Source organism: Mustela erminea, chromosome 7 (genome assembly GCF_009829155.1).
Source record: "Mustela erminea isolate mMusErm1 chromosome 7, mMusErm1.Pri, whole genome shotgun sequence".
Classification (NCBI taxonomy): domain Eukaryota; kingdom Metazoa; phylum Chordata; class Mammalia; order Carnivora; family Mustelidae; genus Mustela; species Mustela erminea.
The window spans coordinates 64087477-64101563 of NC_045620.1; positions in this window are offsets into that span (position 1 = coordinate 64087477).

The following is a 14087-nucleotide window of genomic DNA, read 5'->3' on the forward strand; positions in this document are numbered from 1 at the left end:
GGAATCACCCCGTTTCCTTATGGAGGGCCTCGGTATGGAGCCACCCCCCCCCCCCACCATGCCTCGCACTTTTGGCTTTGGTGGCGGGGGTGAGGCTTAACTACCGCCCCAGCGATCCTCGGAGGCCTTGGGCGGGTCCCGGGCTCGGCAGGCGAGACCCAAGGAGAGCCCGAGCTCGGGCGGCGGTGGAGGCCCGGAGGTCCGGAGGCCTGGCGTGCGGCGGCGGAGCTGCGCGGCCTGCTCGGCGGCTAGGGCCTGGGGCTCGGTGGCTCAGCGGGGCGGGCCCGAGGTCACCGCGGGGTGACGGGGCTCCCGTGAGGGCTTTGTTCAGCTCTCCTGCCACACTGCGCACTTCCTTCCAGCCCCCAGCCCGTCGCCCCCCAGCCTCCGCGCCCGCCCTGTTTGTTTTTCCAGCCCCGCGCCCTCCGCGCGGACACGCAAACAGCCCTCGGGGCCGCGTCCGCTTCCCGAGGCCGTGGCCCAAGGCCGGCCCGAGTCCTGCTGGGGCCAGCACGGCGAGCTCCGGCCCCGCAGCAAGCAGAACGAGGGGGCGAGGGACTCTGGGGCCTTTCTGGAGCTCCGGGGCAGGGGGCGGGCGGATCGGGGACGTGGCCTAATGGAGTGCACGGCCTTGGCGGGCGGCCCAGGCCCAAGTCCCGGGCCACGAAGCGGCCGGCGGGCCCCGGCCCCACCCCGAGGCCGGCAGCAGCGCGACGGCCGTGTGGGGGCTAGACGAGAACGCCGGAAGGGGCCCCACCAGGCCTGGACCTTGAAGGCCGGGTCAGCCACACGATAAGCCCGCTGACCCCCGTGTGGGCGTGCTGTTCCCGTCGTTGCTCTCCGGCTGCGTCGCACGGCGGTGGAACCGTGTCTCGGGCGCGGCACTGCCCGCGGCCCCCGCCGGGCCGTAGGCATGCCCGCGCCTCCGCCTCCGCGGCCTCCGGGCCCCTAGCCTCCCTGAGTCCAGGGGCCCCGTCCCTAGTCCCTGGCGCCCAGGAAGCATCGCCCCGCAGCCTCCGGCCGCCCTGGCCCTTCCCTCGCCGCCACCCCTGACCGCTCCGGGGCCCAGGAGCTGAGGAGCGGGCTCCAGCTCGGCGAGCCCCGGCGCCCGGACACCGAGCTTCTTCGCGGTTTCCACCGCCAGCTCGTCGGGATGGGTTCGGGCGTTCTTTCTCCAGCGTCCCCCCTTTTACCTAATCCCTTATGCTTTTATTCTAATCCTGCACATTACAGTTAATCTGTAATGATACCGCTTCGGAGGAACCTGTTGCATACGAGGCATGGTAATTTGTAACCTTGGAAACAGTTTTAAATAAAGATTATAACAGTGATGTCGACTGTGTTTATTCTCCGCGCGGGGGGGTGGGTGGGAGGGTTGGGGGCCTGGCAGCCCCTTGGCGGAGAGGACAGAGTTTCGGAGAGAAGGACGGGAGCGAGGCGCGTGGGGCAGGTGGGAGCGGGCAGGGGTCCGGGAGGCGCAGAAGCGGCCAGAGCCCGCTCCGGTTGCTCCCGTCCTGCGCCTGGGATCTTTTTGAGTTTCCCCTTTTTGGAAATCTTGTGGTCTTAAACCGTGAGGCTTGGAGATAGAGCAATGGTTTGCAAAATTGGGGAAAACTTGGTGAACTTGAGCCACTGCGCTTTGCGAATTAGCATGCTGCGGAGCCCTGCGCCCCTGGGAGGCTGAAGCCGCCTAGAGCGGAGAAAGGGCGGCTCGCAGGACCCTTCGGCTGCAAGAAGGCTGAGCCGCTTCTGTGCGGATCACACCGCGCTCCGGAGCTTCCTCTGTTCAACACACTGCCGGCGGCGGCGGCGGCGGCAGCAGCAGAAGCAGCAGCAACAGCAGCAGCAGCAGCAGCAACCAAAAATTGTTCGCACACAGAAAGCAAAATTAAACATAATTGCTTTTATTTATCTATTGCTTTTATATCATTAAAATATTTTTAGTTACTTTGTTCAAAATAGCATCCACTCTGATTATTACCTGCCATATCTGTTGATCTGCTCCTGTGTGTTCAGCACAGCAATATTAACAATTAAGAAAAAAGCACATCTTCTATATTGTAACTGTCAAGATATGTTACAATTTCCATTAACAAAAAAACATTATTCTTGTTGAAGAAGCTATGAAGCATATCTTTCATGAGAACTTTATTAGTAATCATAGTTGTCAAAAAGAATTAGATATGCATAGATTGTAGATGCAAAGGAAATATTAGATGCACAGAATAAAATATACAGTGGGATTGAGGCATAACTATTTTTCTTTTAAAAATAAATTTTTACTGAGGTGAAAAAAAACCCAAGCTATTAAGCTTACTTAAAAGATGGCTTTGTTGGTTTAATTATACTGTAGTTATTTTATAAATATGTTTCAAAGGAAGCTTGCCATATTGCATGTCAATGAGGACTGTAAAGAAAAGCTCACAAAAGCTAATGCATACCAAATACCAAATTTTAGTCATTAGCATTCCTATTTATTACAAACTAAAGGAACCTATTAACAGACAAGAATTTCTATTTAGCTAGCATTACAATGTTTGGCCATTAAAATAAAAAGGGCAAAGTATATACGTATTTTTCCCCTTGGAACTATACATTCTTTTTGCCTGGAAGCTGGTGGAGAGATTGAGAGATGTTTCTGACTGGGGACACACGATTCTAAGGTGGGACTAGGCCAGAGGGCCCAGAACCACTATTTTTAGTTATCGAGCTTAATGCTATTCATTTGAAAGCAAGAAGAGTGCAGGCTAGGGCAATGCAGGCTAGGGCTGCGTGGTAATCGCAGTCTGTGACGGGCCCTTTGTCTTTAATTTGTGTCAGAAGCATATGCAAATTATTAATTGTTTTTCCTCTGGGCCAGGGAGTGGATGGCCATGGTAATACTGCTTTTGTTTGGATATTAAAATTTCTTTAAATGCACCCTAGACGGGGTACTTTTCCCGTGGAAGATTCCCCTGGAAGGAAATCCCACCATGACAGTGAATACAAGCGTCTTAATTCTAAAAATACGCACATATTGATTTGTGTCATTTCAAAAACTTTTTTCCTTTTGAGCAAAAGCGGCAATTCTGCTCTCACACCGGCGGAAGTGAATATGTAAATATATTTTTCTGAATGCCAATTTGAGAGGGAAAGAACTTTTGAACAATTGTTACACTTAGAAACCTTAAAGATCTTTTTCTTCTTAAAATCGAGGCAGATCCCCCCTCCCCACTTGTGTAGGGAAACAAGTAAATATTACAGGAACCGAAACGAAACATTTGGCATGATAAGAAATGTTATTTCGAATTATGGTAGGTGAGGCTTTTTGGAAGGGCCCAACAGGAAAAAAAAAATAAGAGTCACACTAGATTGTTGGACTCTGTCCACTTACCAAGGGACTGACAGCCCGGCTTTTCCTACCCTCACTTTCAATTCGGACGCGATGCATTCTGCCCGCTTTGGGGGACTTTTTGCTTTAAGAAGACAGAAAAATGTTAAGAAAGGTTCTTCCCTGAAAGGTCTATATGAAAACAACAGGTGTTAGAAGGCAGGAAGGGCATCTCTGAATTCCTGATTTTAAAAAGTCTCTCCATCAAAAGTTATTAACATTTGCAACCCCACGCAAAATCTTCGTTTTCAACAGTAAAATTTGCTGTGCTGTTTTGGGGGAAGCGGTGGGTATTCTCTCCCCGCTGATTACTTGAGCATTGATAAAGGAAGGATAGTGCAATGATTTCTACTTTTCCTTCAGGGAAATAACGAAAATTCGTGTACTAAGAAGCTTGGGTTCCTGAGTGCTGACAGTTCTAGAAAAGGAAATGTGAACTCTCCCCATTTCTAGCCCAATATATGTGGACGAAGAGTATAACCTTAAGTTTCTAAAGCCATATTTGACACAGAGTGGGGAAAACGGTTTTAGAAGTGTATCAAAAAGGGTGGTGACACCTGCCTTCAAACACCAGATTTCCACAATTACCATCTCCTTTGAGCCCAAATTAACCAGTCTGATTTTGCCTCCACTGCTGAAAGGGCGCCTATAATCTAGACTGGACACCCTCTTACCTCTCCCTCATCCACTTCCTTCCCCTTCATTGAATGCTGACTACTACCAATAGCCAAGGAGGAGAACGCTGTTTCTCATATATTTAAACCAAGGTGGTTTAAATCTCAAGTGTGTGAAAGATAACCTTGTTTTCAGTTGCTCTAAATCCCCTTTTAAGGAGCGTATTAGGGAAGACCATCTCTGAGATAAGTAAGATAGAGGCCATTTTCTCAGCGAGCTGGTACTTGTTGGGGGAGAGGAACATACACAGGTCAACAGCATAGAACAATGCTGTTTTATGGGTGTCCTGGCTGGGAGCACACTGGAAGGAAGCATGGGAGAAATCTCAGACGGCTTCCTGGAAATGGTGGGGCTTAAGTTGAGCCTTGAAAGCTGAGGATGATTTGAAATGGTGAGGAGAATGACATATAAGCAAAATTGGTTTCCAGTTAAGGTATAGTGACAGGTCTGATATAACATAGGCATTAAAAAGTGCTTCCTTAAATGAAAGACATTATTTAGAAGCCTGATAATAAATTCCTCAAAACATTTCTTTTTTAGGGTGGCCTGCCTGCTGTGTTAACTTGAACCTCTCTTATTTTTCTCCCCCATTAATGTTGAATCTTTTCCTCAGTTAGGCTGAGGGAACTTATTCTGAAGTTAGGATGGGTCTAGGGCTCTTACAATGATGCCTGTTGAGAGCCGAGTGAGTATTCTTACTCAGAGGACATCTCTCTACAGGCAAACGTTCCCTCTACTGAAGTCTTGTTCACAGTCTTGCAAGGAGGGGATTCCTGAAATTCTAAGAGGTCTCCTATTTTTAACAAACCTTTCTCTTGTGGAACCAATTTAATGTTTTCTTCCAAACATCCTGGAATGCAAAATGGTGGAAGGGAGCTCGCTGGGTTTTTATACGCAGAGCGGAGCAGAGTCCACTGAAAATGGCCTGTGGATTAGAAACAAGGAAACCTGGTGGTGTTACTAATTAATGGATGGGTAAAGTGGGTCACCCAACCTAGCTTTGCTTTTTCTCATCTGAGAGAGCCAATGCCGGCTACCCTCATCTGTAGGACTTGTTGTACAATAGGAAGGTAAGTTTCCACATAGCTCTGGACTCCAGCCATCGCAGGATTTGGGTGATATTCATCAGCAATGAACAGGTTTTTTTTTTTTCTTTCTTTTTTCTTTTTCTCCTGGAAACAGATGCTTATTATAGTTGGAGCTTGAAGATACAAATTTTAAACTACCACAACCAGAAAAATAAATAATCCTGGCAAAGGGGGAAATCGACATCCATATTATCTTTTCTTCAGAATATGTTTCATGGTTTTTTTTAAAGATTTTATTTATTTATTTGACAGAGACAGAGATCACAAGTAGGTAGAGAGACAGGCAGAGAGAGAGGAGGGAAAGCAGGCTCCCTGCCAAGCAGAGAGCTTGATGCGGGGCTCAGCTTGATCCCAGGACCCTGGGATCATGACCTGAGCAGAAGGCAGATGTTTAACCCACTGAGCCACCCACGCACCCCTATGTTTCATGTTTTATGAGGTCTTTGGGCCTGGGACATGCAAGTCCCATGAGGGCACAGCAGAGAGGTCTTCGGAAAGTGTTTCAGCTGGGAAAGCAGTCCGAGCTCCTGCCTGGAGCAAAACATACTGTGTCTCCCTCCCCCTCCACTTGGCCCTCACCTCCACTTCTGCTCCAGAAATCTGCCTTTCTTTTACTGCTTCTCCACGCCCCTCCCCTTTTTTCCTCCAAACAAACCACTGTTCCTTCTTAAACAAAGCAGGAAAGTCAACAAGTTGAGGGCAAATCAGTCTTCATAAACAGATATCTTTTGAGTTCTCAAGACCTAAAGAAAGGCCCTTCCATGGGAGGCACCACATTGAAAAGGGGGAAACACTAAGGGTTCCAGAACATTCTGTGATGTGTGCAGCTGAAGAAGAGCCAGCCTCCCACCTCTCCTCTATGTGCCATCTCTCCAAATTCATCAGAGGGAAGCTTGCCCTCCCAAGAGCCCGTTTTTGTCCGGGATGTAAAGTGTATTCAACTCCACCATATACAGGCTATAAGTGGGAAGTGTGTCCACTGGCGCACCAAGCGGCAGAAACTGGGAGGCACGTTCGATAAAGGGCTTCTTGTACGGGAGCCCTATATTGTAGGATTCCCTCCAGTGAAAGCTGAACTGACCTCGGCTGGTGCAGACAATGTGCTTGGCGCGCGTGTGGTGTACTTACGAGGCCAGACAAATTCCAGCTCCTGTGTGAGACTCTTGGTCTAAAGGAGGAAAAAAGTATTGGATGACCTTGTGTGTATGTGCTGAAGAGGAGGAACCCCCAGAGATTAAAAACAGAACAGGGACTGGAATTTTATTTTAATTAGTCTCACATTTCCCTGGAGAGCTTTTCGGAGAATATGATCTTCTTTCCTATTTGCCTCCCTGTAGTCAACCTTGGAGATTCACCAAGCTGAGGAGGAAGAGGGGACCGCCTCGACCCCAGCTGCATTCTGAAGAAAACTTGGCCTTAGCTTCCCCAAATCCCAAATCACACGCAGGTAAAGTTTTGGCCCCATGACCAAGTATCAAACAGAACCTGAATCCATTACTCGAATTTTCAAACTAACCAGAGGACACACTGAAAAGCCCTGTCTTGAGTAAGAAATGGACAGTCTGGCTCAAGTGTGGCACATTGGGTCTTCTCTTGACATGGGGCGTGAGGACAGCACCCTCATGTCCTGGAACCCAGATCACATCTTCAACCACTCCTGGGTCACATGCAAGGGAGGGTAGACCAGGAGCCGGGGAGGGGTCCACGGAATCAGTGGAAGCAGCAAGAGGAGGGGACAGGAAACACCCCGCCAGGGGGCCCAGGAGACAAGGAAGTTTCTCTGCACACTAAAGGAAGGCACCCACCTGGGACAGAGAGGTCATGGGGTCCTTCCCTGAGCCACCGGCTGATGTCCTCATGAGGTCTCCAACCCTCAGTAGCACTCTCCAGCATGCGTCAGTATGGGTGGAAACGCTTCTTCGATCAAGTTTAACAACTTTCTGGTGTAACTTCTGAGAGGGCTGATTGCTTATTCATGCGGAAGCAAGACGCTCCATTCGTTTGGCCTGGTTTTGCTACTCTTTGTTGGGTTTGGGAGGCTGTTATGGTAGCGGCAAATGGCTTCTCAAGTGACATTTGCTGACATTCAGTGGAGCACATTTATCAGTATTCGCCAGCTCACCTCTACACACGCAATCCATTTTGTTTTGTTCTTCATAGTAACCTCCTTGCCGACACCCGTGGCCTGAAAATGATAAATGGCAAGGAGGCAGATCTCTCCAGCTGCACTCAAATGTCACTGTGAAAAATCTTTAATGGACTAAGTGTAGCTCTTCACGTTACAACTTGTCAGGTCCTGAGAAATTCTAGAGTTTCTCCTTAATCCACAAGTCTTTGGAACCACACATCTGCAAGCAGAGACTAATTATAAGCTACACCAGTCAGACCGGGGCAAGCAGACACCAAGCAGAAAACATCTGATATCGGCTAATTCTTTTTTTTATTCTCATTCTTCTTCCTTTTTTTTTTTTTTTTTTTTTTTGCTACTTCCTTTCCTACTCAGAGAGTATGCCAGGTATGAGCAATTTGTTACTCTAATTAAGTGGGAGAGAGTGCCCCCCACACCAGCCCCCCAACCCCTGCCCCATGCAGGCTTAGAATCCAGTTGTACACTCAGCATTCTCCTCCATGACGGCTTTTACTCTTCTCCTCCAAGACTTGAAATCACCAGGACTTCTCCCTACCTCCATGCCCCTCCAAAACAAAACAATGACAACAAAACTCCCAAATCAACAAATAAACAAAAACCCCCACCTGATTCTGAATCATAAATCCTGGCTCCTAATGTTGGCCCTAATGGGGTGGTTCAGAGTGTCTGAAGCATCAGGCTGGAAGAGCCCTTTCTCCTGCCTCCGTAGCCATCCCTTTTCAGAGTATATGGTCATCCTTCAGCTCACCACCGAAGAAGCCCGCCATTTTCCTCCCCCGGGTGCATACCTGTCCACCACCACCATGCCGCTCTGGGGGCGGGGGGAGTAGCCTGTAGGCACTCACTCACCCCTGATTGTGGCTCGCTCACTCGAGTTCTACCTTTTCCTAGTCCCTGGAATGTGCTGCAAGGAGGAATCGGCCTTTGCCCGCTGTAGTCAGGGGAGAATTTGTTGATTTGCGTGTGTTTGAGATGTGTTCCAATGAAGACATTGTCCACAGTTCAACGGATTTTACAATCAATGTTGGAAGGTCAAAGGCATTGAGAAAGCGGTAACTGAAGCCACAGAGAATGACTTCTACCACCCACTGTGCCAGCCAAGTTAATCTTTGGCCAGCTGCTAAAGACTAAGATGTTTTGGATTTACTACTGTTCCTTAAAGCCCCATCCAAGCTTTAAGCTTGATATCTGCTTCTAGATTCCTTGGTTTGAGCATCTCCTGAGCTCTCCTGTTTTGTTTTGTTTCCTTAATATCATCCTTGGCTTTTCTTCTCCTTTTGGTTTGACCTCCTGTCTCTTGGGTTGAGTAACTATCTTATCTGGCTCCTAGGCCCCAGGGACCCTTGCAACAAGTATAGGTCTTTGGTCACATAGAGGCTCAACAATCAAATCGACTAACAATCAAAAATCTGCAAATGCCTCCGTTTCTGTATTTGTATGAACTGACATCACTCATATGTTGCACAAAGAATCACTGGGCACCTCTGTAGGACCCAGCCCTGTGAAGAACACAGTGTCCTGGTAAGTAAGAGAAGCACGGGAAACCCAGTCAAAATAGGATTACTAAAATGATGGGTGATGTTCAGTTAAGGATACGATACAGAGCGAAATGGCAGGAGTATTTGCTTCATAAAGGTCTGGGACTAGAAGGGAAGTGGCCATTCTCACCCTCATTCACTCTTGCCTCTGCTTAGTTCATGCCTTTCTGCTGATTGACATTCTCTGCTTCTTTGTGTGGATAGTGGACCACGGCCCTTTCCGTTCTAGAGCTTTTATATTCTCACGTAAGGTGACTAGCAGACCCCACCAACTCAGTTTTGTAATGGCCAAGTCCAAATTCCCTAGAGAGAGAGTCTGTATGTTCTGTTGGGTTGGAAGTCAACTGAGAGGACGGAGTGAGTCCTTATGTGGGTGGGGACTTGTCCTCAGAAGACAATGTTGTACGTTACATTGTCTAACGATCTAACCTTATTTCCTAACAAATTAGGAACTAAGAACAAGAGCCACACTGGGGTATAGAATCTTTAGGTTAAATCTTCTACGGGATATGGGATACCTGGGTGGCTCAGAAAGTTAAGCCTCTGCCTTCAGCTCTGGTCACGATTTCAGGGTCCTGAGATGGAGCCCCACATTGGTCTCTCTGCTCAGAGGGGCCCCTGCTTCCCCCTCTCTCTCTGCCTGCCTCTCTGCGTACTTGTGATCTCTCTCTGTCAAATAAATAAATAAATAAATAAAAATGTTTTACAGGATGGAGGCGATAGTTCTTATTAGTTGCTGTCACACATAAGCAAATGAATTTATTGTGTTCTTTCCTGAGGTCTCAGGGACATTTGGAAATAACTGGGAAAACATTGAGAACTCAAGGGACTGTAGGGAGGACACTGTGAGTTGTTGAAAAGATTATATCTTCTTCCCAGGGCTCCGTGAGACATGTAGACAAGCAGGGGCAAGGGATTTGGGAAGCTGTGTCATGAAAGCCATTTGAACTTGAGGTTAGAAGAACATAAGCTCCTTGAGTGACTAAATCCACATGGCTTGGTATTTTGGTTGCTTAGATGGTTCATAGAAGAATTTAACAGGATTAAGGAAACAGGCACCCTCTCTCATGGCCCTGGGAGATTCCCTTGTTTGTCTGTTTGAAAACCTATGGACACTGTTTGCCTTTCTCTTCTTCTCATTTCCTAGAAGGTCAGCAGGGGAGGCCTGGGGGATCAAGGGAGTGAAGAGGAGTAGGTCATTCAGATCCAGGAAACGGGTCTCCCCAGGGCCAGAATCAGAGATTTTGAGGACTAGGACCTTTATTTTTTGGCTTCACAGGGGCCACTAATTTAATCTGAAGGGCCCACCTCTGTAGCATCCTCTTCTTAGAAATCCCCTTTTGCATAAATTCAACCTCAACTTCATTCTCCCTGCTCACCAGCTGAGCTGAGGTTATTGGTCAGGGAATCAAACACCCAGACAGGGGGTCTGGTTCTGCCTCAGACATTGTTAGGGTCTTTGAAAGAGACAGAAATAATTCCTCATGAGATTTGAGCCCTGTCATCTACTGGGCCAGGGACAGGTGAGCCAGGTTGTCCCTGGCTTAAGAGCAAGGCTGCCATCCCCCCAAGGGCCAGGCCACAGGATATAATGTTTCGAGCCCCAGTTGCTGCCCTTCTCATAAAACAAGACTCAGGAAGGAGTTCTTCCCCAGGTTCCCATTGTTCCTCAGAGCAAAAGAAGCACTGGTGGAGTAAAAGAGAATTAGGAGACTTTGTTTCTTGTTCTAGCTCACTCATTCCATCATTCATTCATTCATCCAGCAAATATTCACTGAGTGCTTATCACAGCTGGCTAAACTCAGAGGATGTGCAATAAGTGAAGCAGACACAGTCCATTCCATGACCAGAAACATGGGCTTTTGCCATGCCTCAGTTTCCTGATCTGTAAAATGAGACGTTGGACTAAATGAGCTGTTCTCAGAGTTCAGCCGGTATCCAAATCACCTGGAGGGCTTGTTAAAACATGGTTTGCTTGGCCTTACCTCCAGAAGTTCTGATTTAGTAGGCTTGAGAATTTGTCTTTCCAGCACATTCCCAGATGATCCTGGTGCTGCTGGTCCAGGACACCCTTGGAGAACCAATGGACTGGATGAGCCCTCAGTCCCCTTCTGGCTGTGACAGTCTGTGATGTGGATTGGCTGGTAGTCACGGGAGTAGCCCAAGCAGAAAGGGATTGTGGAAAGCCAGCCTGGAAATGGAAAAGTCCCGTTACGTTTCCTGAGCTTAGAGGTAAATGGATCAGAGATAAACCTTAACAGAACCACTGAAGTCTTTGCCTCATTATTTTTTTAAAAAGTGATTAAAAAGTAATTCCCTAACATGAAAGTTCAATCAGATGCTGGAGAAATTATTTCAACTTTCCATAGGGGAAAAAAAAAAGGCTCCACTAAAAAGCTACAAGGGTATTGATGTCTATTAAATATTTGCTTTTCTCTCTAGCCCACACTAGACTGAGTAATTTGTATTTGGCAGAAACCAGCTGCAATTACATTAGTCAATCCAAAAGCCCAACTTGCTCATACAAAATGCAAACAAATTAGTTAAAATGGCCTAATTAGTAGACTCTAAAAATACAAACTGAGGCTGGCAGCTTGATGTGTGTTAGTCGAGAACGCAGTCCTCCCGCCCAGGGAGGCTTGGAGCTCAGAAGACCACTGGTCTTCTCTTGGGGCCCTGAGAGTCAGTGACCCAGCCGGAGCCCCCCGAGGCTCTGCTGTAGGTAACCACATCCTCTCCTGGCCCAGTGCGTGGCCTCATCTTTGGCCAAGTGGATACAACGGGAAGAATGTGGGGTTTGAATGTAGACGAACCCAAACTTGAATCTCTCAACCCAGCTACGGCTTTTAGACAAGTTGCTTGAGTTCCCTGAGCCTCTTGCTTCCTGTTTAAAATGAAAGTAATGAAGCTTGTACTGAAAAGTGGTTGTGAGAATTAACAATCGTGTAAGTATGAGCCTGGCACTTGGGAGTTCTGTTATTAGTTAACGTAGGTCTGGGTTTCCTCTGCCTTCACATACCGGAAGGACCCTACAGGCCAGCCTTCTGACTCAGATGTGGGGCGCTGGTGGGCAGTTTTGTAGATATTGGATGAGGTCATGACCCTCGGGTTTGACCGAGGTCAAGGATTCTATTCAGAGTATTGTGGTGTGACTAAGACAACTCACCTGTGCTGTAACTCAAGGGGCCACAGCCTACAGCCCCGATACACGCCTGGGTCACAGAATCAGAGAACTGGAAAGGACTGCAGATAATTGTCCTGTATGGGGATTCAAATCCCCACAGTGCATCAGGATCTCTTGGGGAGCTCATAAAAAAAATGCTGGAGTCAAGACCCCTCTCCCAGAGATTCTGATTCAACCAGCTTGGGAGGGACCTAGGCATCAGTGTATTTTAATGTCTCCCTGGGGGATTCTAAATGAAGTCAAGGTTAAGAATCTTTCCTCGAATCCAAACCCTTTAATCTGTGGAAGAAAACAAAAACAAGCAGACATTCAACAAAAATCTTAAAAAACGCGCCAAGAAGCAAAACAGTGACAACCGAGAAACTCAGAAAGGTATGTATGAGTTATCTAAGGGCACACAGAATTAAGTTTTCCTAAATTTACTTCGTATGCAAATAGTTGAAGCAGATCCCTGGTTCCAAAGGGAAGGAATGTTTGCAGGCTGCCTATAGAGAGTTGGGGCTTTCTACCAGATTCCTAAAGGAAGCTAGACTTCCGGCAACAACCAACATCTTGTATTTTCTAACACCTTCCCACCAAAGCACATTTCCTACCCAGTTTTGGTCATATCATCAGCCAGATTAAGACTGGAAGTCCCGGGGAAGTTGCATAGACACAAGAGTGAGATGCCCAGGGTCAGGCATTGGACAAATCGAGAGTCCCTGCCAACTCTGCCCACCAGACTTTATGAATCATGTCAGACGGTTCTCATCCACTAGTAGATTCCATCCAAGGGCAGACAGCAAAGTTACACTTTGCACTTTACACTCTATCTACAAAGTTAGATAGAGAGGACCAGGGACAGAAGATTTCCTGAGTGAGTGGAGAGTTGTCTAATTCCCTTCCTGTGTGATACTTACCTCCAAAAGAGAATCTAAACCCTCAGGGGCTATTTATTTATTTTGTCTCCTGCATTAGTAAGTGTTTTTCTGAATCCTGCCTCTGTACTCCTGGGTCTCTGCTGGCTCCGGCAGAGTGGGACACTTGGGCTCCAAGAGGTTAGAACCCAAGGAGAATCTAAGAGTTCCTTCACCCTGTGCGAAAGGGCAGGAAGCAATGGTTCTACTCTTGTCCCATTCTCCAACTCCAGGTTCCATCCTTGTCACCCCAGCTCCCAGACCCCAAACCTCAGGGACCATGGAGATACACTCTCATGTCTGATGGTGTGGCATTCAATAATAATTTCATCACTGCTTATGCTTGGATCTCTCTAAGTACCCTTTAGGTACAATTCACTTTCACAATTCAGATCATGGCAAGGAAGCAGGTAGAGGTTAGATCCCTGGATTTGCCTGCCTTCCTAAGTCAGATGTTAGCTCACTAATTCTTCGCCTTTATTTCCTTATCTCTAACACATCCTTTAAGGTTCAACAGTTCCTTCTAAGAACTACTTTAGCGGATTTCCACAATTTTTGAAACGTACGATTTGATCTTACAATATTTGCTTATTTCCTTAGTGAAGATCTGTTAGAAGAAAAATTAGTTTGTCTGAAATTCTTTGAAATGTATTTTTTTTTAAATACAGACTATAATATTGCTAAGTATTTTTTTTCCCAGTACATTGAAGATATTTTTTTCCACTGTCCTCTTGGCTTTCGTTGTTGATATTGGGAAGTCAGTTGCTACTCCAATGATCGTTCCTTTGAAAATAATGTTTTTTTTTTCTCTCTGGCTGCTGTTGAGATTTTCTCTTTGTCTTTTGTGTTCTGTAATTGTAGTATGATATGCATGGGTGTATGATATGACATGCATGACTACTTTATTGTGTATTGATAAATATCAGTAGTAGGTTCAGACTGATAAACCAGACACAGACTTGGATAATTCAGATGATGTCTGCTTATCTAAAAAATACAGATGGGGCACCTGGGTGGCTCAGTGGGTTAAGCCTCTGCCTTCAGCTCAGATCATGATCTCAGGGTCCTCCTGGGATCAAGCCCCTAGCGGGAATAGAACCTGCTTCCCCCTCTCTCTCTCTGCCTGCCTCTCTGCCTACTTGTGATTTGTCTGTCAAATAAACAAATAAAATCTTAAAAAAAAATTA